This window comes from Macaca thibetana, chromosome 1, assembly GCF_024542745.1.
Source record: "Macaca thibetana thibetana isolate TM-01 chromosome 1, ASM2454274v1, whole genome shotgun sequence".
NCBI classification, from domain to species: Eukaryota; Metazoa; Chordata; class Mammalia; order Primates; family Cercopithecidae; genus Macaca; species Macaca thibetana.
This window is the reverse complement of record NC_065578.1, coordinates 189062506-189069176: the sequence shown is the minus strand read 5'-3', so window position 1 is coordinate 189069176 and position 6671 is coordinate 189062506. Positions and strand designations below refer to the sequence as shown.

At 45.4% G+C, this 6671-nt stretch overlaps 1 protein-coding gene across 6 annotated transcripts in view; it reads left to right on the top strand.

Moving 5' to 3' along the window:
* Nucleotides 1-786: 786 nt before the first annotated feature.
* RABGAP1L (RAB GTPase activating protein 1 like) overlaps nt 787-6671 on the top strand; it is a 790617-nt gene continuing 784732 nt past the window's right edge. For 4 of the 6 annotated variants that reach the window (XM_050767059.1, XM_050767046.1, XM_050767066.1 and 1 more), the window contains exon 1: nt 793-1026. The gene's annotated coding sequence lies outside the window, so the exon portion shown is untranslated. Of the gene's footprint in view, nt 1027-6671 lie in introns of all 6 variants that reach the window. The other 2 variants (XM_050767055.1, XM_050767069.1) reach the window with 1 other exon arrangement.

Here is a 6671-nt window from a genome sequence, read left to right as displayed (position 1 = left end):
CTGACACGTTAGGTGCCACAAAGCTACAGAAACAAAGTGCTAAGGAGATTCGGAAAATTTACAGGTCATTTCTGGATGCAGGATCTGGGAAGAAGGATGTCCACAGTTCAAAGATCAGTACAATCTTCGTAGCGAAAAAGCGTTGGTTTATCCTACCTCTACCTAGTTTGTGCCTCAACATCTTTGACCCCAAAGGATAAAAAGGTGCAAATAAGGGCACATTTTCTTCATAGAATACGTAATGGTGTTTATTTAATGCTTTCCTCTTCATTCCCCGCAGTGATTTCCCTCTTCACTCTCCCCCGAGTCTCACAGAAGGAACTAACAAGGGAGCGCTTCACAAGCACAGACACCTTTAAAGAGGCGCAGAAAAGAGTACTTGGTGAAAAAGTTAGTATTCTTTCAGGTGACTTTCCTTAAGATTACTGGTCATTAAGAATGAAAATATGTAAACCAGGTTTACGAGCAAGAAAACAAACTCTCCACATTCAGAGTTAATCTTCGAACTCAGCAACCGTCAGCAGAACTCACCCCCATCGAGGCGGGCTCGCGGGCGCGGTCCCACCCACAGGCCCCTCCCCCGCGGAGGTTCTCCAGCGCCGCCCGTACTCCCGCCCTTCGCGCGTCCCTGCTTTAACAGCTCTGGTTCTGTCAGGACCTCACTCCTCCGCCCCCGGCGCAACCGCGGCCAGGCAGCGACGTGCACCCGCGTGTGCGCCGCCGCCGCCCGGCAGAGTGGGCGCCTCCGACATCAGGAGCGCGCACGCCGTGCCGAGGGGCCTGGACGAGCGCGCTCCCGACCCACCGCCTCCTCCTCCTCCCCCTCCTACTCGGCCCGCCCCCTCCCTCGCCTCTTCCTGCCAGGCGGTCCTTCTCCCCTCCCCTCTCTGTTCCCTCCCCCCTCCCCGGGCTCCAGTGGCGGCGGAGTGAACGGGACCGGCCCGGCCTCAGAGCGCGAGGTGGCGGGTGGGACGCGGGCGCCTGAAGGAGTTGTTGTTTCGGCAGCGCCAGCGGAGACGTGAAGAGGTGAGGCGAGGGCGGCCTCCTCGGGACACGAGGGCGGCCCGGCGGCCCGGATCCACGGGCCGAGGCTGCTTGGGTGTGTTGGCGTCGGGCTGAGCCTGGGGAGGGTCGAGATGGGGCCCCGGCCCGGGACGGGGATGCGGGAGGACCGTGGGAAGGCAGGCACCGGGCGGGTTCAGGACTGTCGGCCGCTTCCCGGACGCCGCGGTTCTCCCAGGTGGCCGCCCCTGGCAGCTAGGGCGGGCGGGGTCTGCGCCCTTACCTGGGGGCGGGGTAGTGGCTTCTGCGGCCGCCGCCTCCAGCTGTGCCCTCCTGACATTGCTGCCTGGGCGGCTGCCGCCCGCTGCTACGCTGTGGCTGCTGCTGGATTCGCAGTCCCAGCAGCCCTGCGTCCGGTGGGCGAGTGGTTAGAGTATTTTCTTACCCACACGCAGGCTTCTGTGCTCGACCGTTTCTCTCCCTCGCCCTTCCTCTTCCTCCCCCGAGCACTTTGCTCGGCTCCTGCTGTTGATGCTTGTGGTTTTGTAGTTTGGGATGGGCTGCGTTCCGGGCAGATCCCTACCTGCAGGGAATGCCCCGCTTCAGAGTTGACCTCCTGAGCCATGACAAACACCTCCCCCCAGCCCCCACCCAGCTTCTGGGTACTCAGTGTCCTGATAACTGAGTCAAAGTTTCTGAGACTGGGCTGGTACTTTGCACTGGTCGCCAACGGTACAGGGCTGGGCAGTGCGTCAGCATGTGGAAAGGGGCCACCGGCTAGCGGGATATGGCCGGGTGCATGGGAGCTGAACTGACGGGTTTCACATACTAGGCAGTGTGTCCAGGTCCTTGGATCTCTCAGATACGGTTATATTAGAATATGTGCCAAAACTTAGGTGGTCACTTGCAAAATTGGTTTCATGCAAGTAAACTGAAATGCCAGCCTTATTACACTAATGGTAAGGAGAACTTTTGCTTGCCGGACAGATTTCAGCGCAGTTTGGAAAATGATTTTAAGGCCTTTATTTTTGACACTGGAGGGGTTTAGGGATTTTTAATACATTTAAATTTCCTTGTGCATAGTGGGAGGTAAGTAGTTGCTTGTTAAAATTCTGAAAACACAGTTTCATGAAAACCTTCTGACTTTTCTTACAGTAGTGTTTATGTTTGACATCTTCCGTAGAATATCCATTAGTTATGATGTCAGAAGATACGGATGTGAAGTTTGCTTGTGGTCACTTTGGAAGTTGATTTTGTTCATGGAAAATACTGGTTCACAAGCTCCTAGTACTAGAAAACTGGCCTGTGATTCATTTTCTCAGTATAGCGTCCATTATGAAATTGACAATGAGATTTCCAAGGAGAAAGACTAGTTGAACTTTATGTATACATTATCATCAAATTGTATTAAATGTACACCTGCTTCAGGGGTTAGCTCTAGACTTTGAGTTACACTGGTGTCTATACTAAATCAGTTCAATAAATGAGCTGATATTATGTTTTGTTCATTTGGAGAGAAGTAGATAAAGCAGGGCAGAATTTATATATTAGCATATTATATAGCCTACATTTGCTCTGATGTGTATTATTATTATTATTATTATTATTATTTGGGACGGAGTTTCGCTCTTGATGTCCAGGCTGGAGTGCAATAGCGCCATCTCGGCTCACCGCAACCTCCGCCTCCCGGGTTCAAGCGATTTTCCTGCCTCAGCCTTATGTGTAGCTGGGACTACAGGCATGCTCCGCCACGCCTGGCTAATTTTGTATTTTTAGTGGAGACGGGGTTTCTCCACGTTGGTCAGGCTGGTCAAACTCCTGACCTCAGGTGATCTGCCCGCCTCAGCCTCCCAAAGTGCTGGGATTACAGGCGTGAGCCCCGTGCCCGGCCTCTGATGTGTATTATTAAGTCATCTGGGGAGAAGTAGATGAAGTAGGGCAGAGCTTATATGTGAACATATTATATAATCTACATTGTCCTCTAGAAAGCTGGAAACAAGTTAGTAAGTCTCAGTACTATTGGGGCATATGGTGAATATACAAACCAACTTTAAAAAGTGTGACTGTAAATGTACGAAGTTTGTTTGTTTGTTTGTTTTAAAGAGACAAGGTCTCGCTCTGGCGCCCAGGCTGGAGTACAATGGCTCAATCCTACCTCACTGCAGCCACAAAGTTCTCCTCACAAGAGATCCTCCCACCTCAGCCTCCTGAGTAGCTGGGAGTACAGGCACATGCCACCGCACCTGGCTAATTTTTTGTTTTAGTTTTGTAGAGTCAGGGGTCTCACCATGTTGCCCAGGCTAGTCTCCAACTCCTGGCCTCAGGCAGTTCTTCTGCCTTGGTCTCCCAAAGTGCTGGGATTACAGGCCTGAGCCAACCATGCTTGGCCCCCTTTTTTTTTCCACCTGAGTTATTTGATGGGAATTTCTATATGTTACAGTTGTGATATTCTGAGAATTTTTGTTTCTTTGATAATTGTTTCATGATTTAGATATTTTCTTTTTATCCTAGTAGTTATGATTTTTTCCCTTTGAATGAAATAATTTTATTAGGCATGTGAAACAGTAGTTTTCATGTAATCAGCTCACCAGTTCTAAATTTGTGACTTTTAAAAAACTTGAATTTTTTTCTTTGCCTTAACCCAAACTTGAATTTGCTCAGCCGCTGTATATTTATTTGAACTCTCAGATGATACAGCATTGAAGCCGAAAGTCCTTTTATCCATTCTTTTGGAGTAATCAAAAGAAGGAATTCTGTTGTGCCAAGTAAAAATATGTGTAGGAGATAGCTAGGCTTCAAGACATTGACTTTGAAGAGAGTAGCAGCGAAGTAGCAAAAATTTTCTTTTTTTTTTTTTTTTTTTGAGACGGAGTCTTGCTCTGTCCCCCAGGCTGGAGTGCAGTGGCGTGATCTCGGCTCACTGCAAGCTCCGCCTCCTGGGTTTACGCCATTCTCCTGCCTCAGCCTCCCGAGTAGCCGGGACTACAGGCGCCCGCCACCTCGCCCGGCTAGTTTTTTTTGTGTTTTTAGTAGAGACAGGGTTTCACCGTGTTAGCCAGGATGGTCTCTATCTCCTGACCTTGTGATCCGCCCGCCTCGGCCTCCCAAAGTGCTGGGATTACAGGCCTGAGCCACCGCACCCGGCCGCAAAAATTTTCTGTATTGAGGGTGTAGAACTGGGGCTGCATTCCAACCTACCATTGTCTTCAAGTGGGGTATGAATCGTTATGACTGGTTAGAGGCGGTTTGGAGAATGAAGTTGATGCTGTAATGCTATGGGATTCCCAGGCGCAGAGCTTGCCTATGTCTTAATTTTAATGAGTTCTATATTTTTGTAACTCTTGACTTATAGAAATGGGTCAGCCATTGAGTCTGAGGATGACCAGCAGCCCAAGGCTATTCCAGGTGCTGGTATTTCAAAGATGGCTCAGGGATTTCTTGTGGAGATGATCTGATGAGCATTTTGCTATTACAAACAGTGGAGGCTGAGAAAGTATGGACTTGAGCCTGAGGTATGGTAAAAGATACTCGTTTTTAAAGGAGAGTTTTAATGTTGATATTATAGAGAAATACGTTGTTTGACTCCTAGACTTTCAGAATGGGAAATAATTTTGACTTTATAGTCAGTATTTGAATTGAGTATAAGTTTGTGAATTTCAGTGGACCCTAATAAGGAAGAGTTAATGAATTAAGCTGAGCTTTCATCTCTGAACATCTCCTTTTTCTACTTCATTTGCTTCCCATATTGCTCTTATTCAACAAATGGGATGGCATAATTGAGTATAGCAAGTTTATGCGCATGCTAAGTCTTTTTTGTTATCTTTTGGTGTTTTTTGGTGTACTTTTGGGGATTTTCCTGGGAAAGTTCTAGGCATATATTCAGTTGATTTAGAGTTAGATTTGGGCTAAGATTATTAGTATACTTGAAATTCTGAGCATTCTTATTTTCTAAATAGCTTTTAAAATAGAAAACATTTTGCCATTGCTGTTGGGCTTCAAAAAAACAAAACCCAACAACAACACAATTCTTTATAAATACTCATGAAAAATCAGGTTACAGGCTGTGTTGTGATAGACATTGTACAGCCAAAAATATATTTAAGAAAATTCTCACCCAGTTTAGTAAGCTTAAATAAGAAGAAAATAAGACTTTTTAAAAAAAATAAAAGCCTGATTTTCCCAGAATATGAAGCCTAACTACTGTTTGCTGTGTTATTTTCCCTCTTGCCTATTCTAAATTCAGCAAGAACTATGCATCCCTAGTCCATGGTAAAAGCTTAGTTCTCGTAGGGGATTCTTAGTAACGGAGGTCTCATTGAGGGATGCAAGGGATTTTGATTGGGAAACATCAGGCATGGAACATTTCCTTTTTACTGCTCTAATTTTCTCTGTACCTGGCTATGCAGTGGGATGGGAACAGGAGCACAAATACTAGAATTATCTGGATTTTTTTTTTTATACTATGGATTTCCTCTTCTTACCTCCTACCTGCCCTCCAACCCATTGCTAAGTGAGCCATTGATAGTAGGAGTGTGTTATATCCTTTAGGTATGTAGGGCTGAACAAATGCTAGGAACCTTGGCACTTGGCTGATATTCCATAAACCAAATTCCTGCTCTGTGTAATTTGCCTTCTGGTGATATCAGGAGATATTTGTTAATCCCATTTTTGAAGAAAAATATGAATTGTGAAGAGACATCTGTAACCAAGAGTAAGATTTATCAAATTAGGTAGTATACATGAAAGACATCAGGAGGTTGTTTATCTGAACATTTATTAAACTCTTTTGACTGTGACCTACAATAAAAAATACATTTTACTTCTTGATTCAGCAAGTGCACACACACACAAAGTTGACAGTTTGGTGAAATAATATTTATCTTTTCAGGGCCCTGTTGAGTTGGTTATAATGGCTTGCAAGACCAGTTGTGCATATCTCTTCCTATCTAGCTCTATGTCCAGTGACATCATGTTGGTAGCTCAAAATTGGTCATGGTGGGAATATTTACACCAGGAAATTCAGCAAATGGTATTCTCAGGGCTTCCCTCTTCTTAGGTAGTTGTTAAACATTTATAGCACCCCATTGTTTATAACACACATAGATACATTCTGTTATTTCATTTCATTTTTAAAATGCTGGGTTTTGACTTCCAAATTAATTTTACACCCAGATAATGGATTATGGCCTACAGTTAACAACAAATACAACTAGTTTAGCCTACCCTCTTAACTTTGTAAGTGAAGGAACATACTAAAAGCCTCAAGTCCAAGGTTAGATAGTGAGTGAGTTATTAGCAAAGCCAGGGCTCTGGACTCAATCTGGAGTTGTTTCTGGTGGGCTTCTTTCCTAACCTCACTTAGTATGTATAAGGGATTGTGTTAATCAGTTTGAATAAAGATGGACCTTGACCCTGAGGACTTTATGCTTAGGTGGGGGATTAAATATGGAAACAGCAATGATAATGAAAGGCAGAAAGTAATGGGTGGTAAAAAGATAAAGATAAGGAACTGTAAGAGTTGGAAGAGGGAGAGATTACTTTTAGTTAAAGTAATGGGTGGTAAAAAGATAAGGAACTATAAGAGTTTGGAGAGGAGGGAGAGATTACTTTTAGTAGTTGTTTTTTGACCCAGGCTGGAGTGCAGTGGTACAATTTCGGCTCACTGCAAC